Raw genomic sequence first — 12,888 nt, forward strand, 5'->3', positions numbered from 1 at the left:
ACCATTAAGGACATAGAAGTTGTGAAGATTGCCCCTTGGGAAGAGTTGTTAAGATCAGCCTGAAAGAGCATATTTGAAGGATGAAGATGCAGCCCTCACTGGCAATGGAGGACAAGGTGATATGATTTCCTATGTTTTCTTCAAGACACAAGATTCTCCTAGTTGTGGAAAAGTGACTCTATGCATTACTCACCACTATTAAGATTGTTATTCATGATCAGGCCTGAGTGAAAGCCAGACTACTCTTACATAACAAAGGCAGATTCTCAGTGTTGGAAGATAACTGAGGAGCCATTCATTTCATCCCTCCTCTTTCACCAATGAAAAAATCAGAGACACAGAGCATTCATTGCCACATGGCCAGCAGAAGAGCTGGGCCTAGGACCCAGACCTCTAAGGCTGTCTGTGCTGTGTGCTGTACTACACCACGTTTTCACTAATAATATAGATCTATTTAAAACATAGCTTCATCTCTGGACCCCTACGGATTTTACATTCTGAAAATGCTTTTATAAGAATTCTGTTTATGACATGAGCAGCACTGAAGCAGAAATCTGAGGAACTCTGGGGATTGGTGTGGCTAAAGATCCCAATTTAGAAGAATAGTTTAGGCAAAGCACAAAAGAGGAAATGCTATTTATATGAGCTCATTTCTACTCACCAAAACATTTAAAAATTAAACTCAAGACCCAACAACTTTTTCCTTTCCTCAGTCCAACATGAGAGGCTTACACATGTATCCCTTTTCCCCAAACTTGTGAACTTGTCTAATATGTAGTCTCAAGTTTATAAGCTTCCCTTAGAAAAAGTTCTATTTCATTTTTATAAATCATACTTCTCTTGTTTTATAATCCTTGAAATGGATAGTGCTGCTTCATCTTAGATGAGGCATTCAACAGCTTTAATTTCTAAGTTATAAATTATTATTCATTCTTTAAAAAATCTTAGAGGTAAATCTGTCTGTTTCACATAAGAAGCCAGTGGAGTTGTTCCTTGTGCTTTCCCCAAGAAGCTGCATCTGAAGGGCTTCCTCACCCCCACTGTGATCACAAGTCATGACTCACAGATTCATTTCCTTATAGAATGACTTCAGAAAGCCAGCATTTTTAATAAATAGGAAGTAAATTATATTTAATGACTAAATTCTCACCTGAAGTTGGTACTAATATTATGATAATTCTCCTGTGCCCTACTTTGGTCTTTTAAAGTTCTTTGCTGTACATCTAAGAAAATCAGAATTTCGGTAGACTCCTCGTGCAGTCCGAGAAGGCAATTGCCTAGCTGGTTTGACTTAAGGGGTTCCAGAAGGCATTCTTATCCCACATATTCTGTTGATCAGTCAGCAACTGAAATTCCAACTAATGGATTCCATTCTTCCAGTTAAGACATCATCTCCAGAAAACTGTGCTAGTTGGCATCCAGCAGTGCCCAAGTATTATTTAACCCATTAGAACCTGTGACAACATCAGCTTTATTTCCTGGACCTCAGCCTGGAACAAAGGAGAGCTATACTTGGATAGTAAACACAAGTGATCTGGATAGGTTATGCTGGGAAAAGAAGCCTGGAGTCGGCAGTACAGTGGGAGAACAACGTAAGAATCAGGTAAAGACTGCCAAAAAACACTATCACTGAATCACAGCTTTCTCTTGTTTTGGGGGTCTGTATTTATATTACTTGTCTCTCAAGCATCCTTAATATATCTATTTACTTTCTCAAAAGTCTTTACTGTCATTAATCTATTTGGATTTTCAAACTGAGTCAGAAGCATACATTATGATATCATTAACTTGAGGGTATGCTAGAATCCAAATGTCCTTCTAGAATAAGTGTATATTCAAGTAAGTAAAAAACTTAAGGGGAAAAACAGGAGAGCTACTACTCAACTTTTATGGTGGTTTACATACATTAGGTGAGGCAAGAAAGAGGTAGAACGTAAAAGAAAAGGAAATTTAGGTCATTTTTTAGGCTAAGAAAAATCAAGTTGGGGGAATTCAAGGACTGGAAACACCAGTACAATGCTAAAGATACACTTTAATCCCAGAGATGTCTCTTAGAAAATATAGTAGTGGTTATAGAGACAGGCTGTTGGGTGATGACAATGCTAGGGCCATAGCAATGTTTCTGAAGAAAGCAACATCCTTTATCTTACTATCATTGGAGAGGTAGACTGATTGTGTGGCACTTTGATTGATACTACTAGAAAATTATGCAAGACATCTCACAGAGCAGAATCAGACTTGCAGTCCATAATAAAACAGAAGATCGTCTGCAACATCAAAGAAATACAGAAGATTTTATGGCTTGCTGTTTGTTTACCTACCAGGGAAATGCCTGAAGGCCTGAAGTATATATTACATGTAGTTTGGCTGCACTTAGAGGAAAAACTTGGATTTCCAACTTGTGTCAAACAAAGAATGCATTGTCCTTGGTCCATATTGATTGGTGAAACACAGAAATTTTCCATTTATTATTCACTTTATTATTGCATTTATTTATTTTTGACTACAGTTTGTTTTTTAATTTCATTACACTTGTTTTCATTCATGCAGTGAAATCACTCCTTATCCTTGGGAGAAAATGACAAGACACGACAGCCACGGAATCTTCCTCTGGATATGGGAACAAAAATAGCTCTCAGAATAAATAGTGGCCACACCCAGGTAACTTCTTCATGAGGTGGCTTGGTGACTTCACAAGATAGGCCCCACCCGACCTATATGGGATGAGCACCATCTGGGCTGACCTCCTCTTTCGGGGTCTGTAATTACTGCACAAAGATGAAGGTGCATCTGTGAAAGCAAACTTTGTCAAGATCTCAGTGACACACTCTGCTTTTCCAAATTACCTCAATTGGCAGTGTATATTAGAGTCATGGAATGTCTCTGGAAAGATACATAGGAGACCTAGTGACATTGGATCCTTGTGGTTAGAGAGACACTGTGTAAGTGCATCAGAGAGGATGACTTTTCACTGTGCACTCCTTCAGACCACCGGAAATTCGGAAATGTATATGGTTGGTGTGCATGTATTATCTCCTTAAAACTAGCTGGCTACCTATCTATCTACCTACCTACCCACCTACCTTCCTACCCAGCTAATTAATTAGCTAACCAAATTTATAAGGTGTTAAAAAAAAAAAAAAAGAAAAACCAAATAACTGGAAACACTTAGATCTTCCTCTGTTGCTATTTAGCTAACTGTTCAATTTAACTCTTAAATAAGTTATTTCCTCTGAGTTTTTTTTTTTCTTCCACAGAAACTCTGCACCTAAGCAACACTGGTTTCCTTGTCCTTCCCCAAACATGCCAGGCACATCCCAGCCTCAGCTCCTTTGCAAAAACAATTTCCAATGCCTGGAAAAATCTTGTTTCTGTTATCTCCATGGCTCGCATTTTGCTTAGCTTAAGTCTTGACTCAAATATCACTTTCTCAATAAGGCCTACCTTGACTATCCTATTTAAAATTGCAAACTTAACTCCCCAGAATTCCTCATTCATTTTATCTTTCATAGTAATGATCTTCTGTTTTTTTTTTTTTTTTTTTTTGAGATGGAGTTTTGCTCTCGTTGCCCAGTCTGGAGCGCAATGGCATGATCTCAGCTCACCGCAGCCTCTGCCCCCCAGGTTCAAGCGATTCTCCTGCCTCGGCCTCCTTAGTTGGGATTACAGGCATGTGCTACCACACCTGGCTAATTTTGTATTTTTAGGTGAGACGGGGTTTCTCCGTGTTGGTCAGGCTGGTCTCAAAGTCCCGACCTCAGGTGATCCACCCGCCTTGGCCTCCCAAAGTGCTGGGGTTACAGGCAAGCCACTGCACCCGGCCGTAATGATCTTCTTTTTAAAGTACTATGTAAGCATCTTAGTACTTAACATCTTTATTGTCTATATCAAACTCTAGAACCAAGCTCCAGGAAGGCAAGGATTTGTCTTCAAATCTTTTGCTCACTGTTGCTTCCTCCAGCACGTAAGTACTGCTTAGCACTTATAGTTTTTCAAGAAATAATTGCTGAGTAAATAAAAGAACTAATGAGTTTTGCTTTCTAAATTTTTTATTCTTGATTGAATATTATTAAATGATTTGAGACTGACACATCTAGTTTTTAATTTGATGATTATTGTTAAGTTTTTCTAAAACAGATTTCAATGTATATTTTGAAAATAAATTCAAGAATAGCATTTTCTAAAAATGGCCAAGAGATATATGAAAAGATGTTCAACATCACTAGTCATCAGAGAAATGCAAATGAAAACCACAATCGAACTTCACACCCATTAGAATGGCTGTTATCCAAAAAGCAAAAGATAAAAAGTGTTGGCGAGGATCTGGAGAAAAGAGAACCCTTGTACACTCTTAGCGGGCATGCAAATGGGTGCAGCTGCTTCGGTTGCTATGGAAAACAGCATGGAGGCTCCTCAAAAAATTAAAAATAGAACTATCATATGATTCAGCAATCCCATTTCTGTTATTGATCCGAAAGAATTGAAAGCAAGATCTCAAAAAGGTAATTGAACTCTCACGTTCACTGTGGCATTATTCACAATGACCAAGACATGTAATCAATCTAAATGTCCATCGACCGATGAATGGATAAAGAAATGTGGTATATACATACGATTAATATTATTTAACCTTTGAAAAGAAGGAATCCTGCCATTGGTGACAACATGGATGAATCTGGAGGACATTTATGCTACTGAAATAAGCCAGGCACAGAATGACAAATATTGTATGATTTAAGTTATACGTGGAATCTAAAACAGTCAAACTCATAGTAGTAGAGAATAGAATGATGGTTACCAGAAGCTGGAGGGGGTGGTGAGAGAAATAGGAAGTTGTTGCTCAAAGTGCACAAAGTTTCTGTTATACACAATGAATAAGCCCTAGAGATCTACTGTACAGTGTAGTGTCCATAGTTATGAGTACTGTATTATATACTTAAACATTTGGTAAGAGGAAAGATCTTATGTTAAGTGTTCTTATCACAAATAATAATAATAAAGAGGGTGAGAGAAAACTTTTGGAGACAATGGATAGGGTTATTGCATAGATTGTGGTGATAATTTCACAGATGTGTACTTATCTCCAAACTCAAGTTGTATACATACAGTATGTGCTGTTATTTTTTGTCGGTTATACCTTTAAAACATGGGTTTTTTAAGTGATCTTCTCTAATTGTGAAGTACACCTTTTTCCACTTGACAACTCGTTTGCCTGGCCCATATCCTAATCTTTGTTAACAGATCCTTAACATCTAGATTATTGTTATTAAGATGTCATTTTCTGTTGATCAATTTTTAACTTTGGAGGATATCTTTAAGATAATCATTCTCTTTTGAACAAATGTATCATCATTGTTTGAATGTATCCATGTTTATAAGCTTTCAACACTCATCACCTGAAACAGGTTTCGTTTCATCAACTAGAGTAGTTAACTAGTGACTTCAACCAGGAGGAGACTTAAACATAGGGAATTAGGCACCAAAAAAGTCCATTTGAGGAGTGAGGGCCAGACAAAGCCACTGTAACCTTTGAGGAATTCAGGAAGTTGCAAGAATCATGGGAAACCACCCCATGACTCTTGATCTCAGCAACAGCTGTGGCACTGGGGCAGGTTATCAGCAGATTTCCCAGAAGCTGCTGTAAAACCCTGTATCTGTTGTCTGTTCCATTCCCCACATTGCCCACTACTGCTAAAAAGGAAATAACAGCTTCTACTTCTCCCCTTTCTGTAGAATTTGTCTTTCCCAACGTGCTCTAATTTATAAACGAGCAAAGGATTTCCATTTTCAAACCCCACAGGTTCCTCAATGTACAGATTTCCATAAGCCTCAAACCTGAAAGAAATAGAAAGCAAATTGAATTCCTCCTCAAAGTCTACCAGTTTGTTTTGGTGGTCACTGCTACTAAGTTCTACTGATGTGCACATTCTGTAGGTAAATCCCAAAGATGAGCACATCATGTTCATGTCTCTCTTCCTTAATGACCATGGCATGCTCATCCAGATTGTCTTTTTCTACTCCCAACACCGTGAATATCATGGGAAGCAATCCTAAAGTTACAGAACATAACTCACATAATATGCCTGTACCATAGGTTAAGAAAATTAGCAAATATTGTTCTTTTAATTTAATAATTGTCCATTATTGGCCAGGCATGGTGGTTCATGGCTGTAATCTCAGCACTTTGGGAGCCCAAGGTGGGCAGATCGCTTTAGTCCAGGAGTTCAAGACTAGCCTGGGCAACATGGCAAAACCCTGTCTACGCAAAACACACACACACACAAAACAGCCAGGCATGCTTGTAGCATGCCTGTGGTCCCAGCTACTGAGGAGGATGAAGTAGGAGGATTGTTTGAGCCTGGGAAGTCAAGACTGTAGGGAGCCATGATTGCACCACTGCACTCCAGTCTGGGTGACAGAGAGATCCTGTCTCAAAATCATCATCATCATCATCATCATCATCATCATAATCCATTATATTTCTTATAAGTCCCCTCTCTACCTCAGTTGCCTTGCCTATAAGAAGAGGATATGATAGTACTTATTTTATAAGATTATTGTGAGAATTAAATGGAACTTCATCTGCCTATCTATCTACCTAGCTATGTATTTATGTATGTAAGATGTATGTATGTATGTATGTATCTAGAGTTTGGAAGAGTGCCTGGACCACTGTAAATGCATAGTACAAGATAGCTACTATTATTACTATTGCTGTTGTCATCATAATCATCACTCTTTTCTGTAAAAACTAATGGGCTTATATGTCAGATAAATATGTTGAACTTAATTCTCTTTACGTGTCCCTGAAACTATTTATGCCTTTTCCATGGTCTCTTCCTGTGAAACGTGTGGTTCTTCCCTGCTTAAATATGGACTTGGCCATGTGACATGTTTTGGTCAACAGCAAACGAGCAGAAGTGACAATCTGCCAGTTCTAAGCCTAGGTCTTAAAAGCTCTGCAAGTGTACTTCCACTTGCATCTTTGCATTTCCGCCACTGACATGAGAAGATTCCCTTTTGGTCACTCCTACCCCTTCAGCCTGGGCCCCAGAATGAATACACATAGGACAGAGATGCATTGGTCAATTCACAGAATCACAGTGAGAAACAAAGCCACCAGCCATGTCCAACCTAGATCATCAGAACCCCATCCTTCCCACAATAGGTGTAAACAATAAGTGATTGCTGTTTAAAGCCTCTGAACTTTGGGGTAGTTTGTTATGCAGCAGTGGTGAACTAATACACTTTATTTCAGATGCACCTACCAGTGACTGAGTCAAATGATGACATCTGCTCTTCAACCAAGTCATATTGCATGTTTTGCCCAAATGCTGGCCATGACTCTTTGTGAACGTTGCACAGAGTAGTGCTGCAAGAACTTGAGTGGGTTTGGGGAGAGGCAAGGATTGGTGCCATTTTCTGCCTTCTGTTTTTTGCCGCCTTCAACAGTCTGCCAGCTGCTGCAGCTGCACCTTTTGGACAAATGATGTGATATCCTGGGCATTAGCCTAAATGGTACCACACATGTAAAGAGCCACAGCTGCTATTTGTTGTGCTTCTTGCTGTTCTTGGCTCTGTTGCATTGCCTAAGGGTGGCGTAGATTTCTACACACGAAGCATGGCTTTACAAGATTCACAGATAGAACTTTGATCAATGCAGCCACTAATGATGATGACTGTGCATGGGAAAATAGGGTAGAATCATTTCTGAACAGCCTAAAATTTTTTTAGAGTAAGAAGAATATAAATTAGTTAATCATATAAACATGCATGCTATATCATTGTATGGTTTATCTTTTCAGGGAAAAGCTAAGACCTCACCTATATTGTTAATGTGTATATATATATATATTTTTTAACATTATTTAATGAGCTAATTTTTGCTTCCTTTGTAGGTTTTGCATAAAGATATTCATGTTAGCATAATGTCGATAAATCTCATTAGTTAATTATTCACTAAATCAAATTTATAATTAGTTTCCATTTCTAAGTAAAAGGTTGAACTGTTCTGCATGTGTTGTGTGGAATAATTGAAAATCATTATTAATTAGTACATGCTGCTGGTGACTGAGATCCCTCTCAAAAATATCTGAGCTTGGTTTGAAACATAAAAATAAGAAAATAAGAATAAACATACGTTCAATCTACAATCCATAGAAAAGACATTGTATTTCTATTCCTTTTGAAACTTAACCAAAAGTCTTTACTTATTCACCACATTTGTCAGTGCAATGCAGATGGGAAAAGGAATAAAGGAAGAAAAAAAATTATACATATGGCTCAGCTACAGGGCGATACTTTAAGAGAGTGGAACATAACCCTGCTGTAGAGCACTTTCAATGAAAATATAGACAAAGCAATGTATAGTGTAGTTGTTCTCGGCCCTGGTTGCCAATTAAGTATGTGGAGAGCTTTCCAAAATTATCGATGCTGAGCTCCACCCAAGATTTCTAATTTAGTTTGTCCTGGGTGGGACCAAGGAATTGTTACTTTATGGAAGCTCTCAAGGAATTCCAATGTGTGGACTTAAATGCAGTACTAGTAAGATATTTTGAAATCATCATAATTCCAAGAGGATGCTAACATGGTTACAATGACTAATTTCAGATTTCTTCAGAGGGAGTTCATAGAGGAATTGAACTTAGAAGTAGAGCCTTAAAGGAAAGAAGCTACATCATGGAATGATGTGAAAAATTATCTTTCTCTTTAAATCAGTTACATAATTTGAGTTTTCTCAAGTTTTGCCATTTTAATCAGCAGAACTTAGATTAATTAATTTGCGAGATGCTTATCTTTGCCTATTAATTTCCTCTATTGATATTTTTAGTTGCTGTCAATTGAGATTGCTTTTTCATATCTGTCTTCTTCTGTAAAGTGATGACTTTAGTCAGAAGTGTGCTGGAGCAGTTTGCAGAGCCTTGCAAAATTGATGGTACCTATCTGTTTCCAGCTCTATGTTCATCAATGCCAGGTTGGTAGATTGAAATCAGCCGTGATAAAAGTGTTTACACTATGGAAATTGGCAAATACTAAGAATCATCAGATACTCTCTCACCCCAGACATGGTTAATCATTCAACAGCACACAACTGATTTCAATGGAAGAGAGTTATGGTACATAAATGATTTTTAGTTCTTTATGTTAGATGTCTTAAAATTATAAGTCTCAACTTTCGAGTACCTATTAATCTCCAAAAAATTAAACCTATATTTTACAAGAAAGCCTCTTCTGTATTTTTTATTATATTTCCTTTTGAATCCCCCTCCCCATTTCACTCTTACCACCTAAAACAGAAACTCCCACATCTTCTATGCTCAGAGGAGATTTACTTGCGTTAGCTTAAGAATCATTTTATGTTTTCTCATGCCTACCTTCATACCGCCCCATACCACAGTCTTCAGGTTTTAATTTAAGCTCCACAGCAACCCTTTTCTGTTTGATGAGAAAAGATAACCAAGAAAATAAATTAGGAGTCTCATGATTGACCCTATTTTTTTTGTTATTCGAGGAAACCCAAAATGAAGCAAAATAACAAAAAATTGCCAAGGAAAACATTTTCAGCCATTTCAATTACTGTTTTAATTGGCCGGGTCTGGCTGCCAGATTATCCTGTAATCTCTACAAGAATGTTATTAGGAAAAAGCTGAAATATGCCCTGCATAGAAGCCACATCCATCCCTTCAGCACATTCTAGTTGGAATAACTTTCTCTCAGCATACTGGAATCATATTGGAGTAAAATTGGCAGTTCCTGAAAAACCTTAATCCATAGATTATATAAAAACATAATTCACTATCAGCATATTATTGACAAGTCTCAAAAATGTAGTGTGCCTGAATCCAAGATAAAGAAAAGTAACGATATTGTGACGTTTGTACAAATACCTTTAGACAATGTGTAGCCTTGTCTGTGCACATTTGTGTGTGCACAACTGGGTATGTGCTTTGACTGTGTGTGTCTGTGTATTAAATAATAGGATAATAGAATGAGGAGAATGGTTGAAGCTATTTGAATGGTTTCGTAAAAACTTCTTGGGCTGAGGGATGTGTTTTACTAAGATAACACCAAGAAATGGCGCCGGCTGCTTATCAGACTTGTGGGTTCAAAGAAAGGAAATCTTTTCTTGTTTGTTTTAATTAAATGGGTCTTGAAAACATTGCTATTAAAAATAGGTGATTACACCCTCAGATTGCCATTTTGATGTGTTCTCATACAAGTGGGATGAAGAGCTACTGTGCACATTAGTTTAAAAAAAACTATTTGTAGTCAGGTTCTACACATGGACTCTAGAAAATGTACACAAAAAATGTATGTGACTCTGGCAACCATTTTTTTTTTTTTACTCTAGACTGTTCTCCTTTTTAAATTTGGGTTCTTTGGCACAGTATTGAAATTATGAAGCCCTGGAACAGCAGCAGCAGCACTCTCTGAGAGCCTGCTAAAAAGGCAGACTCTCAGGCCCCATTCAGACCACCTGGATCAAAATCTGCAATGTAACAAAATCTCCTGATATGATAATATTGGAGAAGCACAGGCCTAAATTATTTTGACTATTTATTTAGAAGAGAAGGCAAATAGGTGTATCTACTCAGTGCCTACATCAAGAATCTTATAGAAACTATAGTATTTGCTGGAGTATTTATCATTAGCTTTAAGTATAACATACTCTGTGATGTTTCAGCAATTAGTAAAAACACCATCCCTCCATTTTTTCAAAAGTTGCATTGCCAAGATTATTAAACCTGTTGTATGCACTTCCAGATTGCGATGACTATGCGGTTGTAGTCAGAAGTTGTGTTGTGGCTGCTGAGAGTAACTACTTCTGTGAGAATCTATTCTGTGGTGTCACAAAGTGGTGTGGAAAAGTTTGTTAATACCTAATATAGTTCAATCACTGCACATATACTCTGATCAGCTTTTATACAGGAGTCTGCAGCAGAGAAAGAAGTAGCTTGCAAGGTCCAGTCTGCAGGACTTAAACCATAATGGTGCTAATTCACTAAAAAATCACAAATCTGATTAATCTTTAGATCTGAAGTTACTGAGAGAGAGGATGGGGATGGAAGGAGAGAGAGAGAGAGAAAGAAAGAAAGTGAGTTGGGAGAGAGAGAGGGAGAAATTGGGGGAGGAAGAGAGATGGAGAGAGAGAGAAGAAAAATCCACTACCTAAGAATGATAATGATGATGATAATGATGATGATGATGATGAATGTGTTTTCAAAACCCTCTCCTGTTTCCAGTTCTTCAAACAGTTGTTCCTACTTGTTGGACTTCATTACAGCCAACTGCAGTCTGAATAGAAATAAACACAAAAGTATATACCAAAACTATTCTGAGTGTCTGAAAAAAAAATGAGATGGATCAGTTAAATCGAGAATTCTCAAAGCCTGAGAGTTCCGTATCCCTCTGTTTCCACATTAAAACACTTTCCTCCTAAGATCCATGACACAAGGAAAGCTACAGCCAAATGCAAATCTTCCTTCCTATGTAGTGCTCTCCTGAGTGCCTGTCTTCTTTCTTATCTTGGTGAACCTTCAGAACACCCTGGAAGGATATGGAAACCACCATGTTATCTCCCAGTTCTACTCCTTCCCTCCCCGAAAAAGATCAGCCTGGAGTCGGTTACCAACTTTCTCACTTCTGGTTCCTCTGAATTCTCCAGACCCAAGGAGTTCCTCTTAAACAACTTGCCAAAACCCAACTCCATCCTCAGAGAGAGGAAGACCCTCCGAAAGGCCCAGGAACCTGAGCGATACAGCAGTTAGGAACACAGGGCTCCAGCAACAGAGAGATCAGGGTTTGTGTCCCAGCTTAGTAGCTTGGTGGCTTTGGACAAGATAGTTCTTCTAAGTTTTTTCCTCTATAAAAAAACCCCATCTATTTCAGAAAATGTTGTGAATATTAAACAAAAGATTATACAGTGCAAGTTCTTAGGAAATGTGTATAATAAATGGTAATTCCTCTTTCTCCCACACTACCTCCAAGTTTCTTTTCTCTCTCCCCTTTCTCTCCTTCAGTCTTTTCCTTCTCTCCATTTACCTACACTAATTTCCCTCTTCTACCGTCACCACTCTTCATGCTCAAGCCCAAAATGCTCACAAGCAAAATATCACAAGCCAAAATAATGTTTCAGCAAAAAAGAGTCGCAGATCCCCAAAGACCATGTGTCCACAGGGACCATCAACTATTTCTTACATTTCTGTTTAATGATCCATTTACTTCTATAACCTATAGTTTCCTCAATTTCCCACGAGCATTTGTGATGCTCAGGTTTAATAGGATCTGGCTGAATGAACACCACACAGAATGAATACTTCAACTTCCCTCAATCTTTGCTATTTCCAGTGAAATTGTATGGCATTATCAGACTTGAGTGTAATTCTGTTATCTCTCCTGTATCTCTTGACTTCTTCATCCCACGCAGAGACTTCCCTGTAAAGACTGAGTGGAGTGTGGAATGAGACTGACACATTAACAACAATGCCTGAACCTCTTAGCAACCAGAATTCCAATCGCAAACTGAACATGACAATCCTTTAAAAGTCCACATGCTTTTTAGCACATTGTTGTCCCCTTTTAGAGCAGCACTTTTCAACTTCCCGTCCTGGCATCGAGTTATTTAAATCAATGACCATAAAGTGTATTGGTTCTAATAATTCTTAGAATACTGAGTTGTGAATGAGTTAGTTTTTATAATATCAATTAAAATGATTTAAAGTTTATTCTAGTGGTAGTATTTCTCTCAGTGCTGGGTATGAATGTGTCCTTCCAAAATTCATGTGCTAAAATCTAACCTTCAAGGTGAGTGTAGTAAATGGTGGGACCTTTGGAATGTGATTAGGTTATGAGGGCAGAGCCCTCATGGGTGAGAATATTTTTACCATT

At 38.0% G+C, this 12,888-nt stretch overlaps 1 long non-coding RNA gene across 1 annotated transcript in view; it reads left to right on the forward strand.

Annotated features, from left to right (window-relative positions):
* Positions 1-1,137: 1,137 nt before the first annotated feature.
* LOC119625083 (uncharacterized) overlaps positions 1,138-12,888 on the forward strand; it is a 44,332-nt gene continuing 32,581 nt past the window's right edge. Inside the window, exon 1 of the long non-coding RNA XR_012095137.1 lies at positions 1,138-1,592. This is a non-coding gene — a long non-coding RNA (uncharacterized lncRNA). The remainder of the gene's footprint in view (positions 1,593-12,888) is intronic.

This window comes from Chlorocebus sabaeus, chromosome 13 (genome assembly GCF_047675955.1).
Source record: "Chlorocebus sabaeus isolate Y175 chromosome 13, mChlSab1.0.hap1, whole genome shotgun sequence".
NCBI lineage: Eukaryota > Metazoa > Chordata > Mammalia > Primates > Cercopithecidae > Chlorocebus > Chlorocebus sabaeus.